At 35.3% G+C, this 15,383-nt stretch overlaps 1 protein-coding gene across 5 annotated transcripts in view; it reads right to left on the reverse strand.

Moving 5' to 3' along the window:
- The window catches only part of Vps13a (vacuolar protein sorting 13 homolog A), a 259,327-nt gene that overhangs the window by 234,626 nt on the left and 9,318 nt on the right, over positions 1-15,383 (reverse strand). The gene's annotated exons all lie outside the window — the stretch shown is intronic.

Here is a 15,383-nt window from a genome sequence, read left to right on the forward strand (position 1 = left end):
TAACATTAATGTATACAAATAATTTAATCAGAATAATACAAACAATATAAATCTACCAAAGTAGCATAATACAAGATCAATAAGCAAAAAGCAAGTTGTATTTATATGGGCAATGAACAGTCTGGAAAGAAATTATAAAAATGTAAAATCAGTGAGCACACAGATATCTAAATATAAAAATTTTCAAATTCAAATACTGTATTTGAATTAACATAATAGAACTGCCAGATGATTATTATTTTTCCAGAGGGGAAAAAAAGGAGAGATAACATTACATACATATTATATGTAATATGATATATTTTGAGTAATAATAGCTGAGAAATTTCCAAAATTAATGATACAAACACCATAGATCCAGGAAGCTCAGAGAACACCAAGTTCTGACCTCTCTGGGGACTACTGAAAGGAAGGGTAGACACCATAACTCCTAAGAGCTACACGGAACTATAGCCTGTAAAACTGAGATCCAAGAGATTAAGGATAAATGAATACAAAAAGAATACCTATGGCACAAAGAAGTAGGTGAGGTATATTTAAAAATTTAAGTCATATTAAAAGCAGTTGTAACCTGGGTATAGTGGTAATCCCAGCAACTCAGGAGGTTGCAGCAGGAGAATCACAAGTTTGAACCCAGTTCAGCAACTTGGCAAGACCCCTGGCTGTTTGCAGGCAAGCAAGCAGCTGCACATCTGGGGGAACTGAGGGGGGAAAAAAAAACCCACAAACATAAGCCAAGGGATAATGCATGCCAAAAAGAAGGCTGAGAAGACCTTAGGCCTTCATTCAGGGCTTCCTCATGAAGGTCTCTTAAGTACAGAGCCAGTCTGCAGACTAAGAGTCAGCTCTCTTTTCAAATGCCCAATTTTTAAGAAAAGATAAATAATACATGCAAAGATACATACAAAGAAACCAAAAAACATGGTCCATTCTAAGGTGAAAAAACTTCAGGAAACCAACATTAAAAAAACAGGCTCAGAATTTACTAGAAAAATGACTTTAAAACAACTTTCAATTATGATCAAAGAACTGAAGAAACACAAGGACACAGAACTTAACGAAATCTGGGAAACTATAAACAAAGAATATCTACAGAGTTAGAAATATTTTAAAAAAAAGAACCAAATATAAATTTTAGAGCTGAAAAGTATAATAATCAGATGGAAAAATTTGCTACAGAAATATTAATAGTAGATTTAAACAGGCAGAAGAAACAATCACTGTCTTGAAGATCAGTCATCTGAAATTGTAAAGGAGCAAAAAAGAAGAAAAGTAAATAGAGCCTAAGGACTTACAGGACACTATCAAACGGATCATTTTATGTGTCATGGAAGTCTCAGAGATGAGAGATAAAGAGCAGAGAGCTCTTTGAAGAAATAACATACAAAAACTTCCCACATTTAAGGAAGACATGAATATACAAATCCAAGAATCTCAAGAAATTTCAGATAGGATAAACCTAAAGATTATCAAACTTCTCAGCAGAAACTTTGCAATCAAAAGTCAATGAGAAAAACAGGACCAGCAGCCCGCCAGCGTGGTAGACAGATCACCCCAATTGGAGGAAGGGCCCAGCCGCCGCCCACGCCTGCACAGTAGAAAGACCTGCGACCTGGAGAACAGGCCCAGCGGCCCGCCTGCCTGGTAGACAGATCCCCCATATTGGAGGAGGGCCCCAGCCGCCGCCCACAAGGTAGGCAGAACGCGTGTCCCGGAGAAGGGGCCCAGCGGCCCGCCAGCGTGGTAGACAGATCACCCCAATTGGAGGACGGGCATAGCCGCCACCTGCACCTGCAAGGTAGGCAGACCTGCCACCTGGAGAATAGGCCCAGCAGCCCGCCAGCGCAGTAGACAGATCCCCCCTATTGGAAGAGGGGCCCAGCCGCCGCCTGCGTTGTAAACAGATCACCCCAATTGGAGGAGTGGCCCAGCCGCCGCCTGCACCTGCACGGTAGACAGACCTGCAACCTGGAGAACAGGCCCAGTGGCTCACCTGCGTGATAGACAGACCACTCCATCTATAGGAGGAACCCTACCTCCAGCCCGTGCGGTCACCTGACCGAGCTCTTGACAAACATAAGGTTTCCCCAACACCCCCACCTCATCAAACACCTGATGAAAAAAACTGATGGAACTCATCTTGGAAAATCCCACCAACCCTGAAAACCCACCAACCGGTTAGCTGGCTTGGCTACCAGTGCGGTTCTGCAGCAGATCAGGCACCTTGTTTACATCTCAGAAAATAAGAGTAGAGAGGCCACAGGTGGAAGCTCAAGTCCTATCACACTGACTACCACCACCATCTGAACCCAGAGACTCAAGCTAGGAATAGACAACGCCTCCAACTGGAAGAAAAGAAAACAGAGTACTGAGAGACATTTTTTTTCTTATTTTCTTTCTTTTTCTCTCTTCTCTCTCTCTTTTCAGCCATTCACCCAGTCTCCTCTACCCTTCCCGCTCGGGTCTTCGCAATCTCAACATATGTGAAACAAAAAATTGTGCACAAAAAAGGCCTTTAACACCTGAATCACCAGAATAATATACTATAGAGAAATTGCATATGCCCCACCTCCCTTCCCCCTTTTTATTTCTTTTCTTTTTTCTGGTATTTTCTTTTTCCTACTCTTTTTTCTCTTCCATTCCTTGTTATTTGTTTTCCTCCCTCTTACTCCCTCTATCCCACTTGCAACCCCCTAAATTTTACTATTCATAAGTAGGGTAATATTATAAATACAGATAGGAATTTGAATCTATACATTCTTCCATAAATTACCCATCTATTGGTTAGAGCTCTACAAAGTAACTAAGTTGGATTAACCCCATACCCTCACTCCTTCCCCCATAAACATAACATCCTACACTTGAAATTCAGTTTTCTTCAAGCTACCAGAAACGGTATGCCTTTCATGAAACTAATGACTATATTTGTAAACGATAATCGAAACCAACATTTGTAGACATAGAGTCTAGCTATAAATGTAGTAATAAGGAAAACGTGTGCTTAGATGATGTACTATTGATATTGAGAACTGTTAACATTGTCATTCTCCACAAAAGGGAGACTTTGCAACTATACAAGAGCACTATAAATATATAGGGGGAAAATTCAATAACACAACAGTTTCACCAAGCAGAAAGAAACTCGAGCAATATGAAAAGACAAGGAAAGAAAGGACCACAAGCAATGCAGGTCAACTCAACTTTAGAAGAAGTAATATCTGCAGCAGATGGAATGTCAGATCAAGAATTCAGGATATACATGCTTCAGATGATCTGGAGTCTCAAGGAAGACATTAGACAGCAAAATCAGACAGTGAAAGATCACTTCGACAATGAATTACATAAACAAATCCAAGAAACAAAATATCAACTATACAGGGAGATAGAGGTTATAAAAAACAAACAAATAGAAATCCTAGAAATGCAGGAAGCAATAAACTAAATTAAAAACTCAAATGAGAGTACTACCAGCAGAGTAGAACACTTAGAACATAGAACATCATACAATGAAGACAAAGTATTTCAACTTGAAAAGAACATAGACAGCTCAGCGAGACTGTTAAGAAACCATGAGCAGAACATCCAAGAAATATGGCATAACATAAAGAGACCAAACTTAAGAGTCATTGGGATACAGGAAGGTATAGAAGTCCAAACCAAAAAAATGAGCATTCTGTTCAACAAAATAAAATGAGAAAACCAGACTTGAAGAATGAGACAGAATCCCAAATCCTAGAAGCCTAGGGACGCCGAATGGAAAGGAAGCAGATTACATTTAGGGGTAAACCAATCAGGATAACAGCTGATCTTTCAACACAGACTCTAAAAGCTAGAAGATCCTGGAACAACATTTTTCAAACGCTGAAAGAAAATGGGTTCCAACCAAGAATTGTGTATCCAGTGAAATTAAGCTTCAGGGTGGAAAATGAAATTAAAACCTTCCACGATAAACAAAAGTTAAAAGAATTTGCAGCTAGAAAACCATCTCTTCAAAACATCCTCGGCAAAACACTATAGGAAGAGGTAATGGAAAATAACAATGAAAACCAACAGTGGGAGGTAATACAGTAAAGGGAAAAAATAATCAAAGAGGAAAAACAAACCATGTTAAGTACCATAAATAAACAAATATGGCTGGAAGAACAATCCATATCTCAATAATAACCCTAAATGTTAATGGCATAAACTCACCAATTAAGAGACACAGGCTAGTAGAGTGGATCAAAAAAAAAAAGATCCAACAATATGCTGCCTACAGGAGACGCATCTGATAGGAAAAGACATACATAGACTGAAGGTTAAAGGTTGGGAAAAATCATATCACTCATATGGACTTCGGAAACAAGCAGGAGTGTCCATACTCATATCAAATAAAATAGATTTTAAGCCAAAGTTAATCAAAAGGGATAAAGAGGGACACTACATACTAATCAAGGGAACCATACACCAACAAGACATAACAATCATAAATATATATACCCCAAACAATGGTGCACTATGTTCATCAAACAAACTCTTCTCAAGTTCAAGAGTCTAATAGACCACCATACAATAATCATGGGAGACTTCAACACACCTCTCTCACCACTGGACAGATCTTCCAAACAAAAGTTGAATAAAGAAACTATAGAACTCAATAATACAGTTAATAACCTAGACTTAATTGATATATATAGAATATACCACCCAACAACAAGCAGTTACAATTTTTTCTCAGCAGCACATGGATCCTTCTCAAAAATAGATCATATATTATGTCACAGGGCAAACCTTACAAATTATAAAGGAGTAGAGATAATACCATGCATCTTATCTAATCATAATGGAATGAAACTGGAAATCAATGATAAAAGAAGGAAGGAAAAATCCTATATCACTTGGAGAATGAACAATAGGTTACTGAATTATCAATGGGTTATAGAAGACATCAAAGAGGAAATTAAAAAATTCTTAGAGATAAATGAAAACACAGACACAACATATTGGAATCTATGGGACACAATGAAAGCAGTTCTAAGAGGAAAATTCATTGCTTGGAGTTCATTCCTTAAAAAAAGAAAAAACCAACAAATAAATTATCTCACACTTCATCTCAAATTACTAGAAAAAAAAGAGCAAAACAACAGCAAAAGAAGTAGAAGGAAAGAAATAATTAAAATCCAAGCTGAAATCAATGAAATCGAAACAAAAGAAACAATCGAAAAAATTGACAAAACTAAAAGTTGGTTCTTTGAAAAAATAAATAAGATCGACAGACCCTTAGCCATGCTAACTAAGAGAAGAAGAAAGAGAACTCAAATTACTAGAATACGGGATGAAAAAGGCAATATCACAACAGACACTTCAGAAATACAGAAGATAATTAGAAATTATTTTGAATCCTTATACTCCAATAAAATAGAAGATAGTGAAGGCATCGATAAATTTCTTAAGTCATATGATCTGCCCAGATTGAGTCAGGAGGACATACACAACCTAAACAGACCAATATCAATTGAGGAAATAGAAGAAGCGATCAAAAGACAAGCAACTAAGAAAAGCCCAGGACCGGATGGGTATACAGCAGAGTTTTACAAAACCTTTAAAGAAGAACTAATACCAACACTTTTCAAGCTATTTCAGGAAATAGAAAAGGAGGGAGAACTTCCAAATGCATTCTACGAGGCCAACATCACCCTGATTCCTAAACCAGACAAAGACACTTCAAAGAAAGAAAATTACAGACCAATATCTCTAATGAACCTAGATGCAAAAATCCTCAATAAAATTTTGGCAAATCGGATACAAAAACATATCAAAAAAATTGTGCACCATGATCAAGTAGGTTTCATCCCTGGGTTGCAAGGCTGGTTCAATATACGGAAATCAATAAATGTTATTCACCACATCAATAGACTTAAAGATAAGAACCATATGATCATCTCGATAGATGCGGAAAGAGCATTCGACAAAGTACAGCATCCCTTTATGTTCAAAATTCTAGAAAAACTAGGGATAACAGGAACATACCTCAATATTGTAAAAGCTATCTATGCTAAGCCTCAGGCTAGCATCATTCTGAACGGAGAAAAATTGAAGGCATTCCCTCTAAAATCTGGAACAAGACAGGGATGCCCTCTCTCACCTCTTCTGTTCAACATAGTTCTCAAAACACTGGCCAGAGCAATTAGACAGATGAAAGAAATTAAAGGCATAAAAATAGGAAAAGAAGAACTTAAATTATCACTATTTGCAGATGACATGATTCTATAACTACCAGACCCAAAAGGGTCTACAAAGAAACTACTAGAGCTAATAAATGAATTCAGCAAAGTGACAGGATATAAGATCAACATGCATAAATCAAAGGCATTCCTGTATATCAGCGACAAATCCTCTGAAATGGAAATAAGGACAACCACTCCATTCACAATATCCTCAAAAAAAAAAAAAATACTTGGGAATCAACCTAACAAAAGAGGTGAAAGACTTATACAATGAAAACTACAGAACCCTAAATAGAGAAATAGAAGAAGATCTTAGAAGATGGAAAAATATACCCTGTTCATGGATAGGCAGAACTAACATTATCAAAATGGTGACATTACCCAAAGTTCTCTATAGGTTTAATGCAATGCCAATCAAAATCCCAATGGCATTTCTTGTAGAAATAGATAAAGCAATCATGAAATTCATATGGAAAAATAAAAGACCCAAAATAGCAAAAACAATTCTAAGCAGGAAGTGTGAATCAGGCGGTATAGCAATACCAGACTTCAAACTATACTACAGAGCAATAGTAACAAAAACAGCATGGTACTGGTACCAAAACAGGTGAGTGGACCAAGTGGTACAGAATAGAGGACACAGAGACCAATCCACAAAATTATAGCTATCTTATATTTGATAAAGGGGCTAAAAGCATGCAATGGAAGAAGGATAGCATCTTCAACAAAAGGTGCTGGGAAAACTGGAAATCCATATGCAACAAAATGAAACTGAATCCCTTTGTCTCACCATGCACAAAAGTTAACTCAAAACGGATCAAGGAGCTTGATATCAAATCAGAGACTCTGCGCCTGATAGAAGATAAAGTTGGCTCCGATCTACATGTTGTGGGGTCAGGTTCCAAATTCCTCAATAGGACACCCATAGCACAAGAGTTAATATCTAGAATCAACAAATGGGACTTACTCAAACTAAAAAGTTTTTTCTCAGCAAGAGAAACAATAAGAGAGGTAAATAGGGAGCCTATATCCTGGGAACAAATTTTTACTCCTCACACTTCAGATACAGCCCTAATATCCAGAGTATACAAAGAACTCAAAAAATTAAACAATAAGAAAACAAATAACCCAATCAACAAATGGGTCAAGGACCTGAACAGACACTTCTCAGAGGAGGACATACAATCAATCAACAAGTACATGAAAAAATGCTCACCATCTCTAGCAGTCAGAGAAATGCAAATCAAAACCACCCTAAGATACCATCTCACTCCAGTAAGATTGGCAGCCATTATGAAGTCAAACAACAACAAGTGCTGGCGAGGATGTGGGGAAAAGGGTACACTTGTACATTGCTGGTGGGACTGCAAATTGGTGCAGCCAATTTGGAAAGCAGTATGGAGATTTCTTGGAAAGCTGGGAATGGAACCACCATTTGACCCAGCTATTCCCCTTCTCAGTCTATTCCCTAAAGACCTAAAAAGAGCATACTACAGGGACACTGCTACATCGATGTTCATAGCAGCACAATTCACAATAGCTAGACTGTGGAACCAACCTAGATGCCCTTCAATAGATGAATGGATTTAAAAATGTGGCATTTATACACAATGGAGTATTACTCTGTATTAAAAAATGACAAAATCATGGTATTTGCAGGGAAATAGATGGCATTAGAGCAGATTATGCTAAGTGAAGCTAGCCAATCCCTAAAAAACAAATGCCAAATGTCTTCTTTGATATAAGGAGAGCAACTAAGAACAGAGTAGGGAGGAAGAGCATGAGAAGAAGATTAACATTAAACAGGGTCAAGAGGTGGGAGGGAAAGGGAGAGAGAAGGGGGAAAAATGAATTACAGTAGATGGGGTAGAGAGAGAAGATAGGAGGGGAGGGGAGGGGAGGGGGGATAGTAGAGGATAGGAAATGCAGCAGAATACAACACACACTAGTATGGCAATATGTAAAACAGTGGATGTGTAACCGATGTGATTCTGCAATCTGTATACGGGGTAAAAATGGGAGTTCATAACCCACTTGAACCAAAAGTGTGAAATATGTCAAGAACTATGTAATATTTTGAACAACCAACAATAAAAATTTTTTTAAAAGTCAATGAGGTAAAATATTTAAAATACTGGGAAAAAATTTTAACAAAGATTATATCCACTTAAACTCTTTCAAAAATAAAAGAGAAATTAATATATTTCCAGATAAACAAAAGCTGAGCAAGTTCATTTCCATTAAACCTACCCTATTAAAAAATTCTAAAGGAAATCCTTCAAGTTAAAAAGAAAGGATACCAGATAATAAACAAACATGAAAAGCATAAATTTCTCCAGGAAAGTCAAATAAGGACAAATATAAGATCCAGCAGTCTTATAATGTTGATCTGCATCTCTACTTTATATTACATGTTTTATATGACAAAAGTACAAAAAAATAATTATAAGTCTATGTTAATGAGTATACAACATAAGATGTAATTTGTCTCACTAATCAAAATATAGATCAAGGGGGGATGCACTTGTAAAGTTGTTTTTGTACACAATTCAAGTTAAATTGGTACTTATTTAAAATACAGTGTTATAACATCAGGATATGCAATCACCATGGTTACCACAAAGAAAATATCTATAGAATATACACAAAAAAGGGGGGGATAAAAACATGTCCCTACAAAAAAAGAAAAAAATCAGCTGAACACAAAAAAGCCAAAAGGTGCAAATGAGAGACAAAAATAAGCTTTCAAACATATACAAAGTGAGTACCAAAAAAGACAATACTAAGTTCTTTCTTATCTGTAATTACTTTAAATATAAATGTTTAACTCCCTAACCAAAAAATAAATAAATAATAATGGCAGAATGGATTAAAACAAAATAGGATCCAACAATATGCTAAGAACACATATAGGCTAAAAGCAAAAAGATAGGAAAAGAAATCTCAAAAGATCAGGGATATCTGTGCTAGATATAATCAAACATATAAACTTCAATTCAAAACCTCTTCACTGAGAAACAAAGGAAAAGATATAATGATAAACGGGGTATTTAACAAAGAAGACATAACTATGACAAACATATATGCAACAAATAAACATGAAATTGCCAAAATGCGCCAAGGGCTCCTATATTGAAAGCTAGGTCCCCAGCAGGTGGTGCTATTAGGAGATGGTAAAAACTTTAGACTCATACAGCCTAGTAGGAAGAGATGAGTCACTGGGGGTGTGCCTTTGAAATGTATTATTTCTGTCCCTAGACTGACTCATTCTTTCCCTCTCTCTCTCTCCCCCTTCCTTCCTTTCTCTCTCCTTCCTAGCTGAGGTGAGCAGCTTTCCTTTGCCCTGATGTTCTGCCTCACCTTAGGTCCAAAACAACAGAGCCAGTCAACTATGAGCAAAAACTGTGAGCCAAAATACACATCTTCCTTAACCTGGTTTTCTCATGTATTTCATCACAGCAACAGAAAACTAAACACACATATGAAACAAACATTGACAGAACTGAGGCGCAAAAAGCACTGCAATAATAGGAGACTACCATAGAATACAAAAAACAGACAAATTAATAAAGAGAAAACCCAGACAACACTATTGGGCAATTAGAACAAACAAACTTACACAGAACACTCCACCAAAAAAACAAACGAATACATATTTTTTCCTCATTTTTTTGTACACAATTCAAGTTAAAATGAACATGGAGCATTCTCCAGGATAGAATATATGTAAGGTCACAAAACAAGTGTCAAAAAATTTCAGAAGATTTAAATAACACAGACATCTTTTCTGAGAACAATGGAATTGACCTAGGAATAAACAGAAGAAAACAGAACAATCCACAGATAAATAAAAATTAAACAAGTAATTGGTCAAAGAAAAAAAAATCACCAGAGAAATTAAAATATACCTTGAGAAAAATGAAAGCAATATACCATAATTAATGGAAAATAGTGAAAGAAGTATTAGGAGAGAAATTTATATATGTAAATGCTTATATTAAAAAAGAAAAGCTGAGCTTGGTGGTAAAGTCAAGGAAGGGGGATTGCAAAATTTGAGGTCAGCTGGGGCAACTTGGTGAGACCCTGTCTCAAAATAAAATAAAATAGGAGGGATGGGGGTAGGACTCAGTGGCAAAGCACTAACTCAGTATGGGCAAGGCCCTGGGTTCAATCCCCCAAGAAAAAAAGACATAAAATGTATTCCAAATTAATAATCTAAATTTCTGGGGCTGGGGATGTGGCTCAAGAGGTAGCGCGCTGACCTGGCATGCGTGCAGCCGGGTTCGATCCTCAGCACCACATACCAACAAAGATGTTGTGTCTGCCGAAAACTAAAAAAATAAACTTTAAAAATTCTCTCTCTCTCTCTCTCTCTCTCTCTCTCTCTCTCTCTCTCTTTAAAAAAAAATAATAATCTAAATTTATAGCTTAAAAAAGAGAAAAAAAGGAAAAAGAAAAATAACCCAAACCTAGCAGAAATAATAAATATTAAGGTAGAAATGAGCACAAAAGACTAAAAAGAAATAGAGAAAAATCAACAAAACCAATAAGCCTTTAACCAGATTGACTATCAAAATATTTTTAAAGTCAAAGAACTAAAATTAGAAATGAAAGAAATATCACTACCAATTTTATACAAATAAGGATTTTAACAAAGTACTCTGAACAATGATACACCAGCAAATGATGACCTAGATGATATGAATAAAATTCCTAGAAACACAAAATAAACTGAGAATGAATCATGATAAAATAGTTCATCAGAACAGACCTACAAGAATTAAGAAGATTAAATAAATAATCAAAACCTCCCTCAAAACAACACAAGGACCAGATGTTTTGTTGGCAGATTCTAGAAAATTAAGAATTAAATTAGAATTAACAACAATCCCTCTCAAATTTTTCCAAAAAAAAATTTTAAAATAAAGGAATACCTTTGAAAATGTCTATGAAGCCAGCATTATCCAAAATTGTCTATGAAGCCAAATAAAGACACTATAAGAAAAGGAAACTATGGGGGCTGAGATTGTATTTCAGCAGTAGAGTGCTCACCTAGCACTTATTGGGTTCAATCCTCAGCACCATTTAAAAATAAAATAAAGATACTGCGTCTAACTACAACTAAAAAAAAAAAATAAATATAAAAAAAGAAAAGGAAACTATAGAATATCCCTGATGAATACTGATGTGAAATTTTTAACAAAATACTAGTAAATAAAATTTAATAGCATGTAAAAGGATATAATATGATCCAGGAGGATTTATTCCCAGAATGCAAGAATGATCCAACATATACAAATCAATGTAATACACCACTTTTAATGAAATAAAGAAACAATGCATGATCTCAATTAATGCAGAAAAGGATCTGAAATAATTCAGGATACTTTCATGTTAAAAAAAAAACACCCAACAAAATAGAAATAAGAGGAAACTAGCTTAAAATAACAAAGGCATATATGAGAAAGTCACAGGTATCATCACACTCAACAGTGAAAAGACTGAAATCTTCTCAAAGATTAGGAGTAAGAATAGAATGCAGTCTGTATACAGGGTAAAAATGGGAGTTCATAACGCACTTGAATCAAATGTATGAAATATGTCAAGAGCTTTGTAATGTTTGAACAACCAATTAAAAAAAAAAAAGAATAGAATGCCTGCCTTTACCACTTCATCAATACAGCACTTGAAGGCCTGGTAGAGCAATTTGGCAAAGAAAAGAAACAAAGAACATTCAAACTGAAAAGGAATATATTATATTATCTCTGTTAACAGATGGCATGATCTTATATGTAGAAAACTTGAAATGTCTGAAAAAACCATATTATTAGACTAAACATATTCAGCAATGTTGCTGAATATTCCATTTACAATAGCATCAAAAATAATAAAAAATACTTAGAAAAACACTTATCCAAGAAAGCTAACTTGTACACTGAAAACTAAGATGACATAAGTAAATGGAAAGACACTCCATGTTCACAGAATGGGAAGATTTAATATTGTTAAAATTTTTCTACTACCCAAGCAATCTACAGATTCAACACAATCGGTACAAAATACAAACATTTTTGGAGAAAACAAAAAAATCCACCTTTAAATTCACATGGAATTTCAAGGAATCCTGAATAGCCTACATAATTTTGGATAGAGGGATCTCCACTTTTTGATTTTAGAATTTACTAAAACCCACATTAATCAAAGCAGTGTGGCAACAGATACACAGGCCAATGGAAGAGAATACAATATCCACAAATAAGCCCTCTAGTATATTGTCAAAAATTTTTTTCCTGGTACTGGGGTTTGAACCCAGGGTCCTGAACATGCTAGGCAAGTGCTCTACCACTGAGCTAAACCTTCAGCCCTATTGTCAAATTATTTTTAACATCAGTGATTGTCCTTTCAAAACAGTTTGAAAGCTGGTCACAACAGTGCATGCCTGTAATCCCAGAGGTTCAGGAGGCTGAGGCAGGAGGATCACCAGTTCAAAGCCAGTCTCAGTAAAAGCAAGGTGCCAAGCAACTCAGTGAGACCCTGTCCCTAAATAAAATACAAAACAGGGTTGGGGATGTGGCTCAGTGGTCGAGTGCCCCTGAGTTCAATTCCCAATACCCCCCAAAAAGACAGTTATTAGAGAAACTGGATATCTACAAACAAAAGAATAAAGTTGAACCTTTGTATTAAACCACATACAAAAATTAACTTGAAATGTACCCAAGACCTAAATATTAAGACCTAAGTATAAACTTCTTAGAATACAGCAGAGAGGGAAGTTCCAAGGCATTCTATTTTGCAATGCTTTTTTTAGACATGACACTAAAAGCACAGGCAACAAAAGAAATACAAAGGTGAAATGGACTTTAAAATTAAAAACTTTTGTGCCTAATAAGACATTTTCAACATTAAAAAGACAACACATGATACGGAGGGAAATATTTGCAAATCATATATTTGATAGGGGTCCAATATCAGGATAGATTTCCTAAGCATCCCTATAACTCAACAACAAAAACTGATTAAAAGATAAGCACAGGATTTAGGGATATTTCTCCAATGAAGATACACAAATGGTCAAAAAGCCCAAGAAATTATTTCAACAAACCACAAAACTGGGATCTAATTAGAATAAGATTACTCCATGTTTACATAAATATGTCAAAATATACTCTATTGTCACTCATAACTAAAAGAAATCAATTAAAAATAAAGATATTCAACATTATATTTCATTAGAGAAATATAAATGAAAACTACAATGACACAGTGCCTAATATCCATTAGAATAGCTACTATTTTAAAAAGTATAGTAAGTGTACATGTCACTTAGGATGAGGAGAAACTGCAATCTTTGTATGATGTCAATGGGAATGCAAAATGGTGCAACTGCTATGAAAAGTGGAAGGGTAGTTCCTTAAAAAATTAATAGAATTACCATATGATCCAGCCATTCTAATTCTACTTTGGGGTATTTACCCAAAAGCTCTGAAAACTAAGACTCAAACTCAAAGAAAAATACTCATGTTCATAACAGTACTTATAACAGCCAAAAGATGGAAGCAACTCAAATGTCCACCAATAAATAAACAAACAAAATGTATCATATACAATGGGATATTAACACAGCCTTTAAAAATGACTAAAATTCTGACATTTGCAACATAGATGAACTTGAGAACATTTTTTGATAAAGAAGACAGTCACAAAGGGCAAGGGCAAATACTGTATGATTCTTCTTACCTAGAGGTACTAGAATGTTTAAATTCAGAGACTGAAAGTAGAATAATGGTTACCAGGTCTGAGGAAAGTAAAGAGTGAGTAGTTATTGCTTTAATGGATACAGTGTTTTACTTTTGTAAAAGAAGAGTCCTAGAGATAGTGGTGGTGATGGTTGCCAAATAATCTGAATTTAATTAATGACACTGAAATACACTTAAAATGGTTAAGACCATGAATGTTATATTATGTAATTTTTTGTTTTTAAATAATGGTAGGGAAGCCAAAGCAAGGAAAGAGAAAGACTTTTCTAGATGAACAAAAACTGATGGGATTTGTTGCCAACAGATCTCCCTTAGAAGAACTGTTAAAAAAGGAATTCTTCAGACAAAAGAGAAATGGGTAAGAAATATACTCAAAATATTTTAATAAATAAGCATTAAATAAGCATTAAAGAAACAAGAAATGAGGGTAAAATCAAATCTTTTCTTTTCCTAATTTTTAAATATTTTGAGTATATTCTGAGAAATATACTTAAAATATATTAAATAAGCATTAAAGAAACAAGAAATGAGGAAAAATCAAATCTTTTATTTTCCTAATTTTTGAATGTTCTAATGGAAAATTGTCCAAAATATTAATATAAACAATGCATGGGAAGGTTATACTTTACAGAAAAAGTAAAAGTAATGACAACAATGTTATCAGAATCAGAAGGAAGTAATAAGAGTACTCTGCTCTAAAACACTTCCATTATCCATGAAGCAACACAGCTTTATCTGAATGTACACTTAGATCAGTTTCAAATGAATACTACAAACTCCAAGACAAATTTTAAAGAAGAAAAATTGATATGCTAGGAGAGCAGAAAATTGAAATCATATAAAATGCTGGATTAAAACCAGAGAAGGTAGAAAAAGAGAAAAAGATTTTTAAGAAAGAAAAAAAGGTAGGTAGGTAGGTACGTATATGTACATACAACAAGCAGAAAACAACTACAAATATGATTTTTTTTAAATGGTTTTTCCTCTCACACTCAACACAGAATCTATGACTAGATGTATGGTGCCTCCCTTCCCTGCCCAACACATCAAACAATTCTCCAACAAACATCAACTAGTTATCCCCTTCAATGTATTTATTTGGATTCTAACAGCAACTAGAGATGGTGTCAGATTCCACAGGTTAGGGGCTCAGTCTCATGAGAATGTCCCTCACTTCAACACTAATCACAAGTTCCAGGTGACCTGTGCTTCTTATCCACTGACAGTGTTCCCCAAACCTCTCTCCTTTGGGTCAATAATTTGCTGGGATGGTTTACAAAACTCACTGGTTTATTATAAAGGATTAAAAAGGATACAAAGAGATGAACAGGACAAGGTACAAGGACACAGGGCATCCACACCCTCTCTGGGTATGCTACATTGCCATCAACTTCTTGTGTTCAGAGAAGCAGAAGCTCAT

The sequence above is a fragment of the Urocitellus parryii genome, chromosome 4 (genome assembly GCF_045843805.1).
Source record: "Urocitellus parryii isolate mUroPar1 chromosome 4, mUroPar1.hap1, whole genome shotgun sequence".
Lineage (NCBI taxonomy): Eukaryota > Metazoa > Chordata > Mammalia > Rodentia > Sciuridae > Urocitellus > Urocitellus parryii.